Here is a 22,541-nt window from a genome sequence, read left to right on the forward strand (position 1 = left end):
GAGACACCCTCAGTTTAGTCACCTTGGCTTCAGGCTTGATTTTGCTTTTGGGACCATTCATTTGTCTTTTTTTGTATCCTTTCTCCTCTCCAATAAGCTGGTTTTCTGCTTCTCTGCTTTCTTACAGAAATTAATCCCATTAGTTTATTCCAACCAAAGCAATCCCAATGAACCAATGAAAATTTGGTGTTTCCAAGTTCCCATTGATTAAATTGATCTTGAATCAATGGGAACGGAAAGGACAAATGGGGTTCAGGCTGAAAAGGACACGGGGACAAGAACTTGTTTGCAGGAGTTTTGCTTCAGCATGAATGTCCTTGTTGGAATTACCCAATATAGCGTTGGGTGCAGAGTTCACGCTGGTGAGATGAGCGACTTTTAAAAAGCAAAACAAGGTTTGTTTTCTGGCCTTGCTGTGCAAACAGAAGCTGCAAAGTGTGTGAAGAAAGTGTGGCTAGTGATTTCCAGGCAACAAAAAATGGGAAAAGCTGATTCTGTGATGTGATCCATGGGCCCTTGTGTCTCCTGCGATCTTGCAAGAATGAATCCTAAGAAACAGCAAAACTGCGAATAGAGTGGAATTTTGCGAAAGTGCTTACAGTGCATCAAAACCACAAAACTCTGCCTTTTGCCATGCAGAATGTGGATCAACGTATTGTCAAAGGCTTTCATGCCTGGAATCACTGGGTTGTTGTAGGTTTTTTGGGCTATATGGCCATGTTTTAGTAGCATTCTCTCCTGATGTTTCACCTGCATCTATGGCAGGCATCCTCAGAGGTTGTGAGGTCACAACCTCTGAAGATGCTTACTATAGATGCAGGTGAAACGTCAGAAGACAATGCTTCTAAAACATGGCCATATAGCCTGAAAAACCTACAATAACCCAGATTGTGGATCACAGACACAGAGCTAAGCATGGATGGGCCAGCTCCTTCATGTCTAAAAGGCTCCAGAACTACATTCAAAAGGGCTTGCTGGTCACAAAGAAAGCAACTCAATCATTAGGCTGCCTTTCATGTTTCTAGAGCCAAATGGCTTAGTTTCGTATCTGTTGCTCAGATGCCTGCCTTCTGAATAACCCTGTTTGACAACCTGCGAAAAGCTGAGATTATGAATGCAGCTTTGATACACCTCCTCCATCACCACCATTCTTCCCTTTCTAATAACATCCAGAAGACTCGCCCGTGGTCTCTGAAATTAAGTGATGGGCATCTGGATTCCCACTTCGGCCATTATGATCCACAGAAATCATAGTGGTAGGAGCACTGAACTACTGGAGACCTGGGTTCAAATCATTGCTTGGTGCAGAAACACAACCATTGGTGAATAACATGTCACTCTATAGCCAACTATATATTGTATATTCAAAGGCTTTCATAGCTGGAATCACTGGGTTGTTGTGTATTTTCCGGGCTGTATGGCCATGTTCCAGAAACATTCTCTCCTGATGCTTCGCCTGCATCTAACTACCATGTCAGACTACACAGAGAAGCCATTGAAAGCCACAAGCATGTGGACAATTTCAACCGAAAGAAAACAACCATGAAAATGAATAAAATCTGGCTACCAGTATTAAAAAAAAACTCTAAAATCATAACAGTAAATAAAGAACAACACTCAAAAACAGGGGATTTCCAGACAAGAAACAATCAGGGGCAGCTAATCACCTCCCAACAAAGGATTCCCCCAGGCAGTAAGAAGCCAGACCTTGAAAACTGCTAGGCTATCAAATTCTAATCAAGGTGGCCAATTGCTACATTCACACCAACCTCAAATAGACAAGTTCCTTCTCTCACCCTGGACATTCCACAGATATATAAAATCCCATTTTTCTAGTTTCCAACAGACCTCACTACCTCTGAGGCTGCCTGCTATAGATGCAGGTGAAACATCAGGAGAGAATGCTTCTGGAACATGACAATACAGCCTGGAAAACACACAACATATTACATATCATGCATGAATGAATATATAAAGCATGACAGATCCTAACCCTCAAATCCTGACACCCGTTGACCTTGGGCAAGTCATGCTCCCTCATGCTAGGGTTGTCATAAGTTTAAAAAGGCTTAAAGTCACACAACAACCATAAAGGCTAGGACAGCTTTCTTCTCCAGATGGGACAAATGCTATGGAGGAATATGGGAGCCAGCTCTTCTTATTAAACATTAAAGCTAAAATATGGTTGTCTATTAAACTCTCACTTATCTATTTCAGAATCCTTGGGAATTGTTTTTCAAGAATGTAATACTTGTTTGTATTATTTTAATGTTTCCACTGGTTTAAACTGATTAAAGTTCTATATGGCCTTGATTTCCTATGACATGGGGAAGAACTTAATTACTTGATTGATTACACCATGTAACAAAATATGATTTTTTTTTTCTGGTTCTGGTTCGAAAGTGTTATTTCCTGTTCAGTTGTGTGGTCCTTACTTTGAAAGTAGTTGTTCTGCTCCAAAAAGTTCATTTTTGTGGCTGCCACAAACTATGTTGAATTGGTTAAGACTATGATGAGATATGTATTGTCGAAGGCTTTCAAGACCGGAATCCAAAAGCATTCTCTCCTGATGTTTCACCTGCATCTATGGCAGACATCCTCAGAGGTTGTGAGGTCTGTTGGAAACTAGGAAAATGTGGTTTATATATCTGTGGAATGTCCAGGGTGGGAAAAAGAACTCTTGTCTGTTGGAGGTAGGGATGAATGTTTCAATAGGCAGCCTTGATTACTATTTAATGACCTAGCAGTTTCAAGGTGTGGCTTCTTGTGAGGTCAGGAGGTTTGTGCTCCAAATCTCTGTCAGACTGAATTCAGAAGTCCCAGAGTTGTTGTTGTTATTATTTAAAAATATGACGAATGCAAGGCTGGGGTGAAAATTGATGGAAGAAACATTAACAATCTTAGATATGCAGATGACACCACTTTGATGGCCGAAAGTGAGGAGGAGCTGAGGAGCCTTCTAATCAAGGTGAAAGAAGAAAGCACAAAATCTGGGTTGCAGTTAAACATTTAAAAAAAACCAAGATTATGGTAACAAGAATGATTTACAACTGGGAAATAGAGGGAGAAAACGTGGAAGCAGTGACAAACTTTGTATTTCTAGGTGCAAAGATTACTCCAGATGCAGACTGCAGCCAGGAAATCATGAGACGCTTACTTCTTGGGAGGAGAGCAATGTCCAGTCTCGATAAAATAGTGAAGAGTAGAGACATCACACTGGCAACAAAGATCCACATAGTTAAAGCAATGGTTTTCCCTGTAGTCACCTACGGATGTGAGAGCTGGACCATAGGGAAGGCTGAGCGAAGGAAGATAGATGCTTTTGAACTGGGGTGTTGGAGGAAAGTTCTGAGAGTGCCTTGGACTGCGAGAAGATCCAACCAGTCCATCCTCCAGGAAATAAAGCCTGACTGCTCATTGGAGGGAAGAATAGTAGAGGTCAAGATGAAGTACTTCGGCCACATCATGAGAAGAAAGGAAAGCTTAGAGAAGACAATTATGCTGGGGAAAATGGAAGGAAAGAGGAAAAGGGGCCGACCAAGGGCAAGATGGATGGGATCCTCGAAGTGACTGGATTGACCTTGAAGGAGCTGAGAGTGGTGATGGCCGACAGGGAGCTCTGGCGTGGGATGGTCCATGAGATCACGAATGGTCAGAAACGGCTGAACAAATGAACAACAAAGAGCAAAATGTGCTATAGCAGGCTGGCCCTCCCGCAAAGAAAAAGCTTTTGCAGTTTAATAAACTTTGTCCATGTTTTCATGGCAGAACCCATTAGGAAATGACATTGATAACCCAGGAACAAAAATCATGTTACATAATGTTATTAAGGAGAATCTAGAACTCCTCCCACAACTCCGAAGGGGAGGAAGACCACTGAGTTTCCACAAAAAGGATGTTGGGTCAGTAATACAATAATTATTCTGAGAGTATGATTGAAAATTTGAAGGCAGACAGAAATCCTGCTGGAGCGGAAGAACCAATCCTGTCTTGGTCGTGACTGTTCTGCATGTGTGTGTCCATGTGTCCACGTGCATTTCCCAGCCATTGGGCCTCATCCACCGCTGCGGTTGGAGAGGGCTGAGCATTCGGGTCAGGGGCGAAGAGGGCATCATCCTTCTTTGGGAGAAAGATTTAATTAGGGTTGAGCGTAGCCTCCAAAAAGAGTACTAAAATTAAATGTGAATTCATAATGGACGGTATTATGGGCAATGAGATGCAAATTGGGCTGGGTTACAGCTTTTAGTGCACCATTTGCTTTCGCTCTAATTGGGAGAAATGGATCCGGCCTCCGACGCCAGGTACTCAAAATGTAAAACAGCCTCGCAGCGGGAACGGAGATGGTTCCAGTCCAAAGCCAAACATCCAAAGCAGCATTAATATTGCAGTAATGCAAAACAGAGCAAACAGTGACTCAATTTCGCAAGAGCCTCAGCCAAGCCATCTCCTGTTCTGTGTGGATCTGGTCCATGCTGACCCACATTTGGAGGGTGACTTTAAATAAAATTCATCCCAAATGGTTTCTGGTTGTAAAAAAAACCCCGAGTTTTTGTTCATAAAAATGGGATTTTGGGGAAACATCAGATATTGTGTTTGATGTGCAAAATCATTATCAGTAAGCATAGGCTCAAGATTTCAGTGTTCCTTTTCCAGCTTCAAAGTCCCATGGCACTGTAAGGGTGAAGACTTGAGTGCATCTGCACTGTAGAATTAATTCAGTTTAACATCAGTTTAACTGCCATGGTTCAGAGCAATGGCATCCTGGAGACTGTACCTTTAAAAAGCCTTTATGCTTCTCTATGAAAAGATTCTGGTGCCTCATCAAACTACAACTCCCATGATTCCAAAGCATTCAGTGAAAACAGTTACAGTGGTGTCACACCACATTAATTCTATAGTGTAGATGATCCCTTGAACTCAATTGGACAAGGAAAATCAAAGATGCCAAAAGCTATCAATAGACAAGACAGAATATATTGTTGTTATTATTATTTGAAACACAATGTATAATTTGAAAAAGAACATATTATTATTATTATTATTATTATTATTATTATTATTATTATTACATTTATTTATACCCTGCTTTTTCTCTCCACAAAGAGACTCAAAGAGTAGTAGAAGTTGCAACACTTTGCTTTTTCCTGAGCTGACTGGGAAATACAAAAGTTCACTGAGTGTTTATTTTTAAATGTAATTTTAATTGTATTACAACTTTTGCACCCGGGGCACAAATATTTCATTTCATTGGGATTTTTAGGTTCTATATTCATATGTATATGTGTTTGCCTTGTTTTTAAATTCCCTCGCATTGTGTCATGTCATTGTTAGCCACCTTGAGTCCCTCCCTAAACACCTCTAAACACCTTTGCAGAAGCATACACGAAGCTTGGCCTGTCACTGAACATCAAGAAAACCAAAGTGCTGTTCCAGCAGTCACCAGCCATCCCCTCCCCAATGCCAGAGATACAGCTTAATGGTGTAGCATTAGAAAATGTTGACCATTTCACAGCCACCTCTCCACCAAAGTCAACATCGATGCCGAAATACAACACCGCCTGAGCTCTGCAAGTGCAGCATTTTCCCGAATGAAGCAGAGAGTGTTTGAGGACTGGGACATCCGTAGGGATACCAAGGTGCTTGTCTATAAAGCTATTGTCCTCCCAACCCTGCTATATGCCTGTGAGACGTGGACTGTCTACAGACGTCACATGCAACTCCTGGAACGATTCCATCAGCGCTGCCTCCGGAAAATCCTGCAAATCTCCTGGGAAGACAAGCGGACAATCGTCAGAGTGCTGGAAGAAGCAAAGACCGCCAGCTCTGAAGCGATGGTCCTCCGCCATCAACTCCGCTGGAGCGGCCACATTGTCCGGATGCCTGACCACCATCTCCCAAAGCAGTTGCTCTACTCTGAACTTAAGAACGGAAAACGGAACATTGGTGGGCAGGAAAAGAGATTTAAAGATGGGCTCAAAGCCAACCTTAAAAACTCTGGCATAGACACTGAGAACTGGGAAGCCCTGGCCCTTGAGCGCTCCAGCTGGAGGTCAGCTGTGACCAGCAGTGCTGCAGAATTCGAGGAGGCACGAGTGGAGGGTGAAAGAAAGAAACGTGCCAACCCTGACCGGGACCGCCTTCCACCTGGAAACCAATGCCCACACTGTCAGAAACCGGTTTCCAGCTAACACACACTGCAGAAGAAGATGCAGAGCAAGAATAGGGCTCCACAGCCACATACGGACCCACAAGGAAACCCATAATGGAAGACCATCTTACTTGTCCAACGAGGGATCACCTAAGTAAAAGTGAAGTGAGTCCATCCCTATGGAGGAAAGGCAGTGTGTGTGTGTGTGTGTGTACACCTTACTTTTGCACATTGAATTCAATTTACAGCAGTGGAAATATGCCAAAGTGAAGGGGGAAATGCAAGAGATGGAAGGTGAGACATATGAAAAACTGAGAATGTAGGCTCATTACTAGGGTGGATGGAGGGAATGGACACTCACCCTGAACATTGTGCCTCTTTTATGCACAGGGCCCCATGAGCATGAGAGCCAAACATGCTCTTCTCTGCAAGGCACTCCATGTGCAGATGGGCCTCAATGCATGCAGATGAACCCAGAAAAGCTGCAGGTGGTCAGTCAGTCTGTCATGCACTCAGCAAGGTGGACTGTCCAAACTCCACAGACACAACATACATACAAGGACAACAAGTACACCTCGCTTTTGTCTCTGCAAAACATTTTCGAGCCAAACTTCAAACGTTTCCTTTTCCTCATCCTCCGACATGAACTGTTCCCTGTCCCTTGCTGTGCGTCTTTCAGGCTGTTGGGGAAAACAATGCTTGGGAACCAAAGGGAGCCAGTCTTCCCTTGCCATTTCAAAAAGCTGTTGACCACGCAAAGGTTTCCACATGCCAGTCAATCAACTGATTAAAGCTCCGCACATTTGCACAAAATGCAGGGGCCCTTTATTTTGCAACGAGAGAGAGCTTACAATTTCATGCAAAACAGGCACCTTTCCTTTGTTCGGAAGAGACAAGAGCCGCCTTTCATATTTCCTCCTGTTCAAAACTACGGGAACACAAAAAAGCGCAGCAGCAGAAAGCGAATCATTGCTTTTCATTATCAGATGATCTTTATCATTGAGGACTTCATAAGGCTTCCATTTGAGAAGGGAATCCCATGACCCCTAGGAATCTATGGCCCTTGGGATGTCCAGCAACCCTCCCAAAGGCCCTAATATCCACTAAAAAGAATATGAACCAGAAAATCTTGGGAGGTTGCTTAAAAGTACATTGAAAAGGTTGTAAAAATACCCTTCATGAGATTATATTTCATATTGTTCATGTGCCAGGTAAAGGCAAAGGTTTTCCCCTGACATGAAGTCCAGTCGTGTCCAACTCTGGGGTGCGGTGCTCATCTCCATTTCTAAGCCGAAGAGCCAGCGTTGCCCGTAGATACCTCCAAGGTCATGTGGCCAGCATGACTGCATGGAGCACCGTTCCTTTCCCACCGGAGCAGTACCTATTGATCTACTCACATTTGCATGTTTTCGAACTGCTAGGTTGGCGGAAGCTGGGGCTGACAGAGGAAGCTCATGCCGCTCCCCAGATTTGAACCTGCGACCTTTCAGTCAACAAGCTCAGCAGCTCACCTCTTTAACCCACTGCGCCACCGGTGGCTCCCTCCATGTGCCAGAAACTGGCAAATTCCCCTAACGCCCTAGAGTGTGTTCAACCTGCTTTACATGACTGTACATAGGATGCAATTGAACACTCCCTGTTCCCCTCCAGCTTCGAGTTTTTAAGCAGAAAAGCAAATATCTGCACAGGAGGCTTTGAGTTCCTTCGTATATCCAACAAAGCCACTAGAAGAACAAAACCAAGGGCAGGAGGGAGAAGGAAAGCCAAAACAGTATCTCCAAGAAAGCAAAACAGAGCCAGCCAAAACTGCAAGATCACAGTCAGGATTTATTGCTTTGCCACTGATAGATTACTTGAAAGCATTTGGTAGATAAAGAAATTGATTATTCAATAAATCACTCTGTATCCCAGGAAAGCAGAACGGCTGGGTCCTTTCCCTCGCATTTAATGACAAAGAGAAGAGACAAACCCCAAACAGCAAAAGAAACTCCTGAGGGCAGAAGGTGAGATGCTCCCCATGATCTGCCTCAGGCGGAAAAAGGCAGCGTTTGGGGGCCCATTGCCAGTTGTGTCCTCTTCTCTACAAACCCAGGGCTCAGGTCTCCATTCATGCATCAAAGCCTTTGAAGGGTGATGAACACCACCAAGACCCTTTTTTAAACATCCTGTAGCAACAGAGTCAGAAAAGAATACATACAGTATATTATTAAATATTCACACTATGTCCTATGTAAGGCACCCCCAGTGGTGCAGTGGGTTAAACTGCTGAGTTGCTGAACTTAATGACCAAAAAGGTCGCAGGTTCAAATTTGGGGAGCGGCATGAGCTGTTAGTCCCAGCTTCTGCCAACCTAGCAGTTTGAAAACATGCAAATGTGAGTAGATCAATAGGTACTACTCCAGCAGGAAGATAACAGCGCTCCGTGCAGTCATGCTGGCCACATGACCTTGGAGGTGTCTATGGACAATGCCGGCTCTTCAGCTTAGAAATGGAGATGATCACCAACCCCTAGAGTCGGGCACGACTTAACTTAATGCCAAAGGGAAACCTTTACCTGTGTCCTATATGTTTTATGCCCAAGTGTTTTAACTGTGTTGTTCCCTTCCTTGAGCTTCAACAAATAAATTGTTGTTGTTGTTAGATACACAACAAGAGTAGTGCATAGCAAATAAGATCACGATGCCGTTTCTTGTATTTGATCACACGTTGGACACAGGCATGTTGCTGGGGAGGGGGGCTTTGGGGGCTTCAGCCCCCCCCCCCCCCGAGAGTCTCATGGTGGTCCGTGAGAAGGCCTTACTGGTACATTATTTAGACTGTTATGTTTATTCATATCATGATCTGATCACCATGCTCAATATATCTCATATGCATGGGGGCATTGGGGTAACAATACAAAAGGTTTGCTAGGGTAGACCCTCTTTCACTCAGACTCAGCACCCCCCCCCCCCCCGAATCAAACTCAGCCCCCCTGCCCAATCAAAATCCTGGCTACGGGCCTGGTTGGACACTTCCCAAGTGACTAGAACTATGTGATTTATTGGCAAATAATGCGTGCAGATCTCAGTAGGGTGGCCTTTTGCAGCTGGTAATTTTGTCAGTTCCAATTGTTTTTAAGTGCAAGCCAAGGTCTTTTGGCACTGCACCCAGTGTGCCGATCACCACTGGGACCACCTTTACTGGCTTGTGCCAGAGTCTTTGTAATTCTATCTTTAAACCCTCATATCACGTAAGCTTTTCCAGTTGCTTGTCATCAATTCTGCTGTTGCCTGGGATTCCAACACTGACGATCCATATTTTGTTTTTTCCCACGATCATGAAGTCAGGAGTATTGTGCTCCAAAACTCTTGTCATTCTGAATTTTGGAGCCCCAGAGTAGTTCGACATGCTCATTTTGTGTAACCAATTATCCCACCAGTTTTTTGTCAGAGGCAGATAGTATTTGTGGCACAAGTTCCAGATGATCATCTGAGCGACAGAATTATGCCTCTGCTTATAGACTGTCTGCACGATCTTCTTGCAGCAGCTGATAATGTAATCCATTATTATTATTATTATTATTATTATTATTATCAGTAGAAATGGCTCCAGGCACTCAACAGGATTATGGGAAAGTACCTTCCCTGTGTCTGACTCCAAGATGTGGGGCTGAAAACTCATCCATTCCAATAAACAGCTATGAATGACTTCAAGGACCATTCATAGTGTAAAGCTTCAAAACATATTTTTGCTTTTTTTGTATATTTCTTTTAAATAGTTGTAATGCCACAACTGATTGAATTGCATGTTAACAATGTATGCTTGCGTGTTTCCCTTTCTATCTTTGCATAGTTTTGTCTGAATAAGTTGTGTAAGCAGCCTTGGTTCCAAGTTTTGGGTCAAAGATAGATGCAAGTCCATTCATATCAACTCCAACGGAGCCCTTTGGAGTCTCCTCGTGGGCAGCCTCCTTCCTTCTGGATCCCCTTGAAGCACTGAGATCCCAAATCTCTCGCTTTCAACTCAAAGGGAAGAGCCAATGTGTGAGCAGAGGGACAGCTGCTATATTTAGACCGCTCTGCTGTGTTTTCAACCAGAGATGCTGAAAGACATGATTTTTTTATGGCAGAACTTGCACGCAAAAGGCATTTGGAATTTTATCTATCTACCTATGTCATGTACTGTAACTCGTGTCCCTCATCTTTCCTTCATTCCCTTCTGGCGCCTTCCTTCTTTGCCCCCTTTTCTTTTTCCAAGTCTGCCTTTGAGCCCTTCCTAATTCTGCTGTTCTTGTGTCGATGGGAGGAACCAAACCCTGGTTCCCCTCCATCTTTCTCCATTGCATGGGCCCTTCCCATCTCTTCCTGCCCTTTAAGCCCAGCCCAACCTTCTTTCCTCCTTTGCCATTTTCCCATTCAGCTGCTCCCTTGTAAATGTTGTGGGCCAAAAACCTTTCTCCTGACATGTTGGTACCACTATCAACAGAAGGAGAAGGAGGAGAGGGAGAGGGAGAAGAAGAAGAAGGAGACAAAGTAGTAGCAACATCAGAGGTGGAAGAACTTCAAACACCTGTCTCAACCTTGCTTGGAATTTAGGTCTGAACAGATTGACTACTTATGCTCTACTATAACATCCCAACTCTTATTGCGTTAATCCGGGCAACAGGGTGAGCTCCCATCTGTCAGCTCCAGCTTCTCATGCAAGGACATGAGAGAAACCTCCTACAGGTTGGCAAAACATCTGGGCATCCATTGGGCAACACCCTCGCAGATGGCCAATTCTCTCACACCAGAAGCGTTTCTCAAGTCACCCCTGGCACACAAAAAAGCACTTTATGATCACGGCTGCTACAAGAGACTGGTGTGTATAAACCTTTGTAAGTCAAGGTCTACATCCTTGCCAGCACTTTATGTCAAGGACCACACTTTTCAAGAGTGCTTTAATAACCTCCCTTATTGTTTTCTGCTTCCCTGGAGACTAGGATGCAGAACAATGGCTTCAAACTACAAGAAAGGAGATTCCATCTGAACATGAGGAAGAACTTCCTGACTGTGAGAGCTGTTCAGCAGTGGAACTCTCTGCCCCAGAGCGTGGTGGAGGCTCCTTCTTTGGAAGCTTTTAAACAGAGGTTATTTGAATGCAATATTCCTGCTTCTTGGTAGGGGGTTGGACTGGATGGCCCATGAGGTCTCTTCCAACTCTTTGATTGTATGATTATTATGATGATTATGATGATGATGATTATTATTATATGTTTACATCCTGCTTTTTGTCTCCCAAAGCAGCCTAAGCCACAGTGTTCCCTAAGTCATTGCATTGGGCCTCCAGTATCTTTGGTAGTCCTCTTCCAAAGCTCCCCAGAGTCAATGTTTGTGCAAGGAAGTATGAATGGCAAATCGTTTGAACTTCTGCCCTACACACAAGTCACAGAGTTCCGTTTCTTTCTCTGTCCTTTACTATTGTCCTCCGCCATTTGTTATTGTGGTTATTTGAAAACATAGAAAACTCAAGATCTTTGGAGCTTAGAGACCTCCAGAGCAGAATCTCATTCTTTTATCACCCAAAGAGATCTGGTAAAATGCAGCTCTTGGGGAGTAAATGAATAAGACAGTGACTAAGGTGCCACCAAGACCAAACCCTGGCCTGCCGACCTTTCCTGCCAGAGAGAAGCAGGCTCTTCTGCTGAGACCGAAAGGGATTGCTGCGAAGGCTGCCTCCGCAATGGGATCCCCGAAGACTCAAGATCCCCCTTTTATTGTTGCAGGAAAGCCAGCCGCCCAGTTCCCGATGGAACTCTCTTGCTCCGCTCAGCTTGTGGCTTGTTGCATGTTTTATTTGGTATTTTATTGGGGCAGACAAAAGATGACAGCCGTCTATTTATTAAACGGGAAAATACACAGCCCTGCATCAGGCGTTGCACTCCTCATTGCGATCCGCTTTGGCGTCTTTGGAAGCATTGCTTGAGATTACTTTTCTCTCTCTCACACACACACACATTATGGCAAAGGATAAATCAGGAAAGGGTGGCCTCATGCTCTTTCTTTTCCAGACAAACCAGTAAGTTGACCTTGTCTAATAATAATAAAGGAAAGTTGAGTTGCATGAGCAGGGACCCCATTCTTTGCCCAAAATGGAACTGGTCACAGCAGAAAACCACTTCACTGGCTCCTAGAACTAGTCAGTGGGGCAGTAAATCCAGTACAGGTTTTAACACAGATTTTGGGAGATCTCTCAAAGCCCTGCTGTACTACTTGGGCTGGATAGGATTTCAGCACCTTGAAGAGATCTTTTCAACTCTGGATTCAAACCTGCAAGATCTTTCCTCTGCAAGTGGAACTCCTTAGCAATTTGCAACACAATTTCGGTGTTGGATAAAAATAGTGCACAACTGAAGTGAGACAGCAAACAGACAAACAAATGCACAACCAAGTGCACATATGCATTAATGTGCAGCAAGCAACCACACACATAACACAATTGCAATGAACAGCAATTGCTTCTCAACCTAGGGGTCAGGACACCTAGGGGGTCACAAGGGGTTTTCAGAGGGGGTCGTCAAAGACCATCAGAAACCATATTTCTGATGATCTTGGGGACCTCTTTGGCAAAGAAGGCTGAAGATCTCTCTGCCTGTCCTTTTCTTTGTTTCTGGAAAAGGATGGCGAATCCTGCCATGAAAAGCCCTCCTCCACTATGATTATCCAGCCTCTCAGCCAAGATGAGGGCTATTTCTGAGACTCCAAGCAGGAAAGGGCGAGCAGGTATGCTCGGCGCATGGCAGCATGGTGCGCCTGTGTGGATGAGGGAGAGCATGCAAGACTGAAGCAAGTCCTTCAAGGCATAGGGGTTCTGTGTGGGATGTTTGCATAATTCTATCATTGGTGGGGTTCAGAATGCTCTTTGATTGTAGGTGAATTATAAATCCCAGCAACTACAACTCCCAAATGTCAAGGTCTACTTCCCCCAAAGTCCACCAGCATTCACATTTGGCCATATTGTATATTCTGCCAAGTTTATTCCAGATCCATCATTGTTTGAGTCTACAGTGCTCTCTGGATGTAGGTGAACTACAACTCCCAAACCCAAGGTCAATGCCCACCAAACCCTCCCAGTATTTTGTAGGTGAATTATAAATCCCAGCAACTACAACTCCCAAATGTCAAGGTCTACTTCCCCCAAAGTCCATCAGCATTCACATTTGGCCATATTGTATATTCATGCCAAGTTTAGTCCAGATCCATCATTGTTTGAGTCTACAGTGCTCTCTGGATGTAGGTGAACTACAACTCCCAAACCCAAGGTCAATGCCCACCAAACCCTCCCAGTATTTTGTAGGTGAATTATAAATCCCAGCAACTACAACTCCCAAATGTCAAGGTCTACTTCCCCCAAAGTCCACCAGCATTCACATTTGGCCATATTGTATATTCATGCCAAGTTTGGTCCAGATCCATCATTGTTTGAGTCTACAGTGCTCTCTGGATGTAGGTGAACTACAACTCCCAAATTCAAGGTCAATGCCCACCAAACCCTCCCAGTATTTTCCGTTGGTCATGGGAGTTCTGTGTGCCAAGTTTGGTTCAATTCCATTGTTGGTGGAGTTCAGAATGCTCTTTGATTGTAGGTGAACTGTAAATCCCAGCAACTACAACACCCAAATGACAAAATCACCCACCCGCTCACCCCCCTCAATATTCAAAATTGGGCGTATCAGGTATTTGTGCCAAATTTGGTCCAGTGAATGAAAATACATCCTGCACATCAGATATTTACATTACGATTCATAACAGGTACCAAATTACAATAAAAATAGCCATGAAACTAATTTTATGGTTGTGGTCACCACAACATGAGGAATTGTATTAAGGGGTCACAACATTAGGAAGGTTGAAAAACACTGCTTTAAATGAATATAGGCATTCTCTATCAAACACAAGTATCCAATGGCTTCTATAAAGGAACCTGACACAACTGCAAGACCCAACACTGTCCAACCAACCGCCATTTTCAACATAGTAGACAAGTTGAGCATATGGACTGAAAACAAGTTGCACGGAAACACATAAAACCCCAGGAGCAGAAAGGAGGGCCTTTCATTCCCCTGGAAAGGCTTCCAAGGTGCTTTGGAGGAGATCCCACACATATTAAATGCAAAGGACTTTATCAGGAAGCCTCTCCTCCGTCATATCCCTCCAGCTCAGCAGAGGATCCAGCTGGCAAACCGACCTGAAAAGCATTTAAAAAATGAAAAACTCTGAGCATCTTTTCTCCGTCTTCTGAATTGCACTTTGTGTAACTATGGATATTATCTTTGTTTCCCAGGGCTGGGATCAGTTGCAAGGCGGAGGGCGTGGGGGAGAAAGCATTTGTTTGCTAGAGGAAATAAAACAAATCCAGTTGCTGACATTAAACACCCCCCTTTTTCCACCCCCAGATACAGAAAAAGAATACGGGGAATAAACGATCGTTTGGGATTACATCGAAGCATTGCATAAAGCATGGGATTTACTATGCACAGTGGGATTTTCTGTGTATCTTCATCAAGATACATCTGAATACATGTTGGTTTGAGTCTATGGGGGGCATGAAAGGGGATGATGCGGAATACAATCCTGCCAAATTAGACCACAGGCCTTCTTGAGAAATGGTGGCAGAGGAGTGAATACTTGCATCTGGAGAGACTTCGAAAGTGAGAGCCCTCTGCCGGCTCCCTGCGTCTCAAATGCCACCTTCCCCTTTGGCACCTTCTGCAGAGTTTGCAACACATCCGAAGCAGCAGACAGGCACAAAGCCCGACACCTCTCCCATTTGGCATTATTAACATAACAGCAGCTTAAGAGCTGTCATGTTAAAAAGTGCAAGATGAAGTGGGTTAGCCTGCCAGGTGGGCACGAAGGAACGCGGCGGCGGCTAATACATTCGCACGTCAAGGAGACTTGTTACAAAGCACTTCCCAGGGGAGGAAACGGAGAAGGAGGGGGACGGGACACAGCCACAGCAATGCAAAGTGAGAAGGAAACAGGGAAAAGGCATTGGCACCAAGTAATACAAAGACATTGAGAGGCAGCACAGAAGATTAGACAGAAAGGACCTCTGTGAGGCCCATTCAAGGAGGCCCAGGGTCCCAGTCCAACCTCACCCAGGTTGCGCTACAGGGAGAAAGCATAGGGCACTTTGGTCATGCAGACATTTCAGGCAGTTATATCATGGGACAATGTAACAGGTGTAGTTCTGGGTCTCTATGGAATGGGGCACTGCCTCGCCAAACAAGAACTGTGTATCCCCAAACAACATTTGGATTCGCTTTATTTTTATCCCATTCTCCTCCCAACATACAAGGCTGCGAGCAATTAATCTGACACAATTTTGTCTTCAGTCCTCAGAATTTCTAGCACGGCTGCAACCTATGAATGGGAACACAGCCATCCAACATCTGGGTTGTATCATATTATACCCTGGCTACAAAAGAGAGGAAAGACATTATGTCCATCCCAAGCCTATCTGGAGTTTGCATCCCTCTTTTAGAGCAGGCAAAGAGAAACAAAGACGCCGATGGGTTCTGCCAAAAGGAACCATCTTGCATCTGAAATACAACTAAGTACAATACATCGTATTGTCAAAGGCTTTCATGGCCGGAATCACTGGGTTGTTGTGAGTTTTCTGGGCTGTATGGCCATTTTTTTTTTTGTCGTGTCAGGAGCGACCTGAGAAACTGCAAGTCGCTTCTGGTGTGAGAGAATTGGCCATCTGCAAGGATGTTGCCCAGGGGACACCCGGATGATTTGATGTTTTATCATCCTTGTGGGAGGCTTCTCTCATGTCCCCGCATGAGGAGCTGGAGCTGATAGAGGGAGCTCATCCGCCTCTCCCCGGATTCGAACCTGTGACCTGTCGGTCTTCAGTCCTGCTGGCACAGGGGCTTAACCCACTGCGCCACCGGGGGCTCCATGATCCAGAAGCATTCTCTCCTGATGTTTCACCTCCATCTAAGGCAGGCATCCTCAGGGGTTGTGAGGTCCTCTGGTGAAATGTCAGGAGAGAATGCTTCTGGAACATAGCCATACCACCTGGAAAACTCACAATACACTATTATTATTATTATTATTATTCTGACACAAAAACACAGTATGTCAAAGCAAACAAGATATATATGCCGGATTTCGTATCACAAAATCACAAGTTGAACATTTCCCAAGCGTCTAGGACTGTATGATGTATTTTTGAATAATGTGTACAGATCCAAGTAAGGTGGCCTATTATTATTATTCTGCTTCCTTTGCTTAACAAGTCTCAAAGCAGCTAATAAAAATTACTCATTATATCATTCAATGCCAGCCTTTGCCCTCAAGCCAACTTCACAATAGAAGGTGCAAAAGCACATCTGCTTTTGCACTTTCTATTGTGAAGCTGGCCCGAATGCAAACAGGTTTGCATTCCAATGCCTTTGCTTCCTCTTCTGTTATTAAAGGGTTGTATCTTCATGTATTTTTTTCTGATCTTTCCTCAAGTCCATCTTTCCCAACTTGACTGGTCCGTTCCCACAAACAGAAAGAGAGAGAGACATACGCACAACAGCTCCATATGGTGTATGACTAAGTCAAAAAAATCTTTCATGAAATCATTCCCTGCAAGGCTCTCTTGCCCCACTGTTTGCTCTCAGGCCAACTTAACAATAGGAGATGCAAAAAGGCAAATCCAATCACTCCACTATATGCCAAGAAGGGAACCCCACAGAGAGAGATGGAGAACATATGCATCTCCATTCAAGTCACATTTGAAGCATTATCACATCCTCAACCCTGTCAGGTCTTTCATTGTTTTACACTCAACCAGACACAAATCTTCTATTGTTAGGTTGGCCTGAGTGCAAACAGGCTTGCATTTCATTGTATTTGCAGGAGTTGAAATGCTTCTGAATCCTAGGGAATTAGCCACCAGGATCATCCAATTCTTGCAAATGCTTCCCTCCCAATTGCAGTACTATGCCATCCATTGCCAATTCTGCTTTCACAAATTGGGAACTGGGTAGATCTCCTTCAAGGCATTGATCTGGATTTCTAGTGGGGCATTGGATCTAGCAGTACTTTTGGCTGCAAATTGGAAAGAGCCAGTTTGGTGGATCGGTTCCCAGCTGCTCAGGATCAGGGACTGATATCCAAAAATACACAGCGCCATTTTTCTGGTTTTCAAACCATTCCCTTTCGGAGCCCTCTAGAAACTTTCCACCTTCCCATTTTGCTCCTTCCAACCTCACCTTTCACAGAATACAAGCCAAATCAAACAATATTTGACTCTTTTCCCTACTGGTTCAATCACAGAACAATATTAAGCAGGTGCAACCGGACAGTCTCCCATAGTGAGATTATTATAAGGGGGAAAGCTGTTAAATTCCTGAAGGAGGGGTAGAAAGAAAGAGAGATGGCGCCGGGAATGAAAAATGACAGTTCTGGAAGGGAAATAAAAACAGCCAAATAAGTCCTGTGCAAAATAAGCCTCCCTCTCAAAGGACGATAATTATGAATTGAATTTGTTTCTGGAAAATAATCAATGCGTGGTTTTATTTTGGCACTGCTTTTTTTGTGCCTCTGGCGTTCTACCCAAACAATTAATGCCACAACCTCTTCTGTTTCTTTCCTCTACTCAATCCCAGACCTGCATAATACGTCTCTTATTCCGACCAGTTGGTTCCAAAAACCCAAATGGTGGCCTTTGCCCCAGTTCTTTCCAGTGCCAGAAGCCAAATCCACACCCTGTTTCTGGCTGGCATCGCAATGACGGCACGCTCCCATTGAAGAAGGGGCCTTCTTTCCTGCAAATAGCTGCACAAAGACAAGGCAAGCCAGCAATGCAAAAAAGGGCAACGTGTTTTCGTCTGCAGGAGCCCTTTGGGGCCACAACGTGAGGCTACGCTGCGGCACAGTGCCAGTCCAGCCCCCGCACATTGGCTTTGCCCATTCAAGCCAACACACACGGAGACACACATAGACACAGTGCAATACGACAGACTCAAGGAGGAGGGCGGACAAAGTCCTGAGAGACACGGGAGACCTCTACAAAAAGACACCACGCATCTCTTGCAAAGCAGAGAGAGAGAGAGAGAGCAAACAATGGCTTCGACAACTTCTTCTTCCCCTCCTGAGTTGTCCAGGCTCTACAAATATTTGACCTGCTTCAACAAGGTGGGATTTTAATTGAGGCTTCCATGCAAAGAGCACTGGGAAGGCCCCATTGGCTCTACACAAATCAAAGGCAGTTGCCCCTTCTTTTTGCATTGTTCCCAGAGGTCTTGGAGGTCACCATGTGCCACAAGGCTGAAAAGCAAGCAAAGCGGGGAACCAAGGGCTGCATTTTCAGGAAAGCTGCTCAAATGGAGAAGAATGAGAAACAAGTGCTTAAGGATAAAGGTGGAAGGAGCTCATGTGCCAATGAAGGGTCAACCCAAAGAGCCACACTTTGCTCAGTGACACCCAAAAGCACACTCCATGATGCGCTCCACTCCAGACTCGCCCCGGCACTGCTTTGCCACTGCTGTGACTGCTATGACATTTACGCTCGGCATAATGAATTGCACTCAAGAAGACAGAGGGGAAAAAATTACATGACAACTGCACCGGGAAACTTGAAGATGTTCCAGCGAAGATCATCAGCCTCGTACTTCGTTTGCATGAAATACAGATTAAAGCAGATTGCTTTCAACTCGGAAGGGCTTCAGGAAAAGAACGGGGATATTTGTCTCTTTGGAGAGGAAAACCATGGTTTCAGCAAAAGGGAAAAAGAAGGATCACCAGTGCTTCACAGAACAACAAATCCCTCTCTCATTCCTTCAATCTGTTAATAAGGACGAAAACCTTGCATCCATCTACGAGGCAAAACCCAAGAAGCTCCTCTGAGTTATATATTTTAGAGAACACTTCCCAGTTTATTGCAAAACCTGACATGCATAAGTCAACTGTTTCCAGAGGAATTAAATGAAAGGAAGCCGGGGGAAGAAAAGTGTTGCCTTCCCTTGGAAAGGAAAGGTGACAGACTCACGGCCCGGAAAAGCTCTGTTGACTTTCATCTGAACCAGAAATTGCTGTGGCTGCTACAAATTCTCCTGTCACCGCCTCACCTTCCTTTAACTCCCTTCGCTCATTTGGCATTTTCCGAAGGCAAGGTTTACACAGATCTGAGTACATACACTTTTCCAACTGAGGGATATATATATATATATATATATATATATATATATATATATATATATAGGCACAGCTCATAGGCTCCATAGAAACATTTTCTTAAAAGAAAAAGAAGCAACCATTGAAAACCATCCAGCAAAATTGAAAAAGACAAATTATTCTTTGTCTCGTGCACAAACACAGATATATATACACACACACATATATATAGGAATGGTTATATATCACAGTCTTGCAATTTAGCATAGACATAGGAGAGCTTGAACATTCTTGCAGAAATAATCCATCCGAAATAGAATGTAAAGACCAGGGTTCTTGCAAGCAGTGAGTTCTTCTGCCTGCAAGAGTTTATTTTAGATGCCTTTTTGCACCCAGGAAATGTCACTTTGCAAGGAAGGAGAGGCAGCTAAGCCAGGGCTTGTTTCCAAAAGCCAAACAGCAAAAGAAGGAGTGGAGGGTCTATGATGCCGCGATTCTGCCCCTGAAAAGCAGCCTCCAAACAGCCATTGAGCTTGAAATGTGCTGCCAGGCAAAGAGGCCTCTGCAAATGGCCAACCCCACCCCAAGGAATGAAATAAAAATGCAACAAATGCACGCAAGTGGCACGGATCCTTTGGGCCCAGGCCAGCTGGACCGCTTCCAGATTCACATTCATCCCCACATTGCTTTTCTTCCCTTGCAATTTGGCAGACGTTTCACCGAAAACACACAAGTTGTGCCCGTTTGCCTGAAACATAACAAGGGACAGCCTCCAAAGGACCCACTTTTGCAGGTTGTGGGTGCCTACTGCCTTGCTTTCCATAGCTATCACCACACTGCCTTTGGGGAGGAGAGGATGCAAAACCAAGCCCTCCCTGGAGAGAAGACCCCGCACATCTGCTGCTGCTGTGGAGCGCTGCCAAGACCAGGCTCCTTCTCTGTGCCAAGTCCCGCGTGGCATGGCTGGGCCAGCGTAGGAGAGCAATAGTGGGCTGGGGACGGCTTGACAGAGGATGCAGGGAAGAAGGGAAGCAACCTAACCTGGCCCATGGACTGCTCCCATCTGCCTCTGGGCTGGCAAAAGGGCAGAGGAGGCCAGAACCCAGCAGGGCTCCCTTTCTACTCATAGCTTTCTCCCCCTCCAATCTGTGTTCAGTTTGGAGAGACTTGGGGGGGGGGGCATCCTCTCCCCTCCCAAAACAAGAGGAAAACCAGAACCAAGGGTCTCTGGAGGTTCTTCTTACACAGGAGACCCTCCCTCCTGAATTTGAAGAATTGAATATACTCGTCACAAACCACATCCATAGGGACTAAGAGAGGTCCCACCAGTCCAGACAAAACATCCCATTTCTATCTCAAAGCATTTGGGTACCAAAGAGGGGTGCAAAAGGGACCGGAAGATGGGGGGGAGGATACTGTTTTGGTGTGGGAAAGCCACCAAAGTGACTGTATTGTCGAACACTTTCATGGCCAGAATCACTGGGTTGTTGTGAGTTTTCTGGGCTGTACTGCCGTGTTCCAGAAGCATTCTCTCCTGACGTTTCGCCTGCATCTATGACAGGCATTTTCAAAGGTTGCACAAGGGGGAGGCTACTATTTTGGGGCAGGGAAGCCATCAAAGTGACCCTATTGTCAAAAACTTTCATGGCCAGAATCACTGGGTTGTTGTGAGTTTTCCAGGCTGTATTGCCGTATTCCAGAAGCATTCTCTCCTGTCGTTTCGTCTGCATCTATGACAAGGATACTGTTTTGGGGAGGATACTATTTTGGGGTGGGGAAGCCATCAAAGTGACCGTATTGTCAAAGGCTTTCATGGATGGAATCACTGAGTTGTTATGAGTTTTCTATCTTCCAGAAGCATTCTCTCCTGATGTTTCACCTGCATCTATGAAAGGCATCCTCAGAGGTTGCACAAGGGGGAGGATACAGATTTGGGGCGGGGAAGCCATCAAAGTGACTGTGTTGTTGAAGGCTTTCATGGCCAGAATCACTAGTGAGTTTCCCGGGCTATATGGCTGTGTTCCAGAAGCATTCTCTCCTGACATTTTGCCTGCATCTATGACAAGCATCCACAGAGGCTGTGCAACCTCTAACTATACTGTGGAAGGCTTTCATGGCTGGAATCACTGGGTTGTCGCGCAGCCTCTGAGGATATGCAACCTCTGAGGATGCCTGCCACAGATGCAGGCGAAACGTCAGGAGAGAATGCATCTTGAACATGGTCATACAGCCTGGAAAACTCACAACAACCCATCAAAGTGACTCTCCTCCTCCGTCCTGTTCCTGCCTTCCAAGTGGAAGACGGAAAAGGGCTCTGTGCCTTTGGGAGATTGAGGGGAAAGGGAGGGGGATTTCCAATGGAGAGTCCTCTGGGACGGGACAGCAGCCACTCTGGGATGCAACCTCTGACTTTTAAGATGTGCCTCGAAATATTCCCAGAGAGAAGCATTCTCTCCTGACGTTTCGCCTGCATCCATGGCAGGCATCCTCACAGGTTGTGAGGTCCGCAGCAGGAGAGCCAAGTTTGAGTCCAAAAGAGTGAGACTTCGGAAAAGTGGGAGAATAAAGCTAGAAAGTAGGGATGGAAGATGGGAGAGAGAGTAGTCTCCAAATATTCCCTTAAGGGGAGTAGGGGGCAAGTGGAGACCCTCTGGCAGTCCCTTTAAAGCTCAAAGGCAGAGGCATTATTGTGGGGTACAATGAAACAGAAAGGAGTTGGGATACACTCCCCCCCCCCTCAAAAAAGCCTTGGTTTGCTGCTTTTGGAAAGCGCTTCTCTCCCCGCTTTCTGCCCTAGTGCCCCCCAAAAGAACACACACCAGATTGAGGAGGGGGGCTCCTTTGAACTTCCTTCCCCCCCCCCAAATATCCCAAACCACTTTCATCCAGGGCGTACCAGGAGCCCCAGTGGCACCATGGGTTAAACCCTTGTGCAGGCAGGACGGAAGACAGACAGGTCGGAGGTTCGAATTTGGGGAGAGCGCGGGTGAGCTCCCTCTGTCAGCTCCAGCTCCCCATGCGGGGAAATGAGAGAAATGAGTAAAACATCCAAACATCCGGGCAATGTCCCCTGGGCAACGTCCTTGCAGACGGCCAATTCTCTCACACCAGAAGCGACTTGCAGTTTCTCAAGTCGCTCCTGACACCACAAAAAAATCCAAGGCGCAAAGAACCAAAAACTCCAAGCACTGGGGACCCTTCCCCTCAATAATATACACACATTCCTTTATATTGGGACCCCCTGAAGACCCTCCCTC

At 45.2% G+C, this 22,541-nt stretch overlaps 1 protein-coding gene across 2 annotated transcripts in view; it reads right to left on the minus strand.

Moving 5' to 3' along the window:
- Nucleotides 1-22,541, minus strand: part of GRIK3 (glutamate ionotropic receptor kainate type subunit 3) — a 252,343-nt gene that overhangs the window by 228,950 nt on the left and 852 nt on the right. The gene's annotated exons all lie outside the window — the stretch shown is intronic.

This window comes from Anolis sagrei, chromosome X (genome assembly GCF_037176765.1).
Source record: "Anolis sagrei isolate rAnoSag1 chromosome X, rAnoSag1.mat, whole genome shotgun sequence".
Lineage (NCBI taxonomy): Eukaryota > Metazoa > Chordata > Lepidosauria > Squamata > Dactyloidae > Anolis > Anolis sagrei.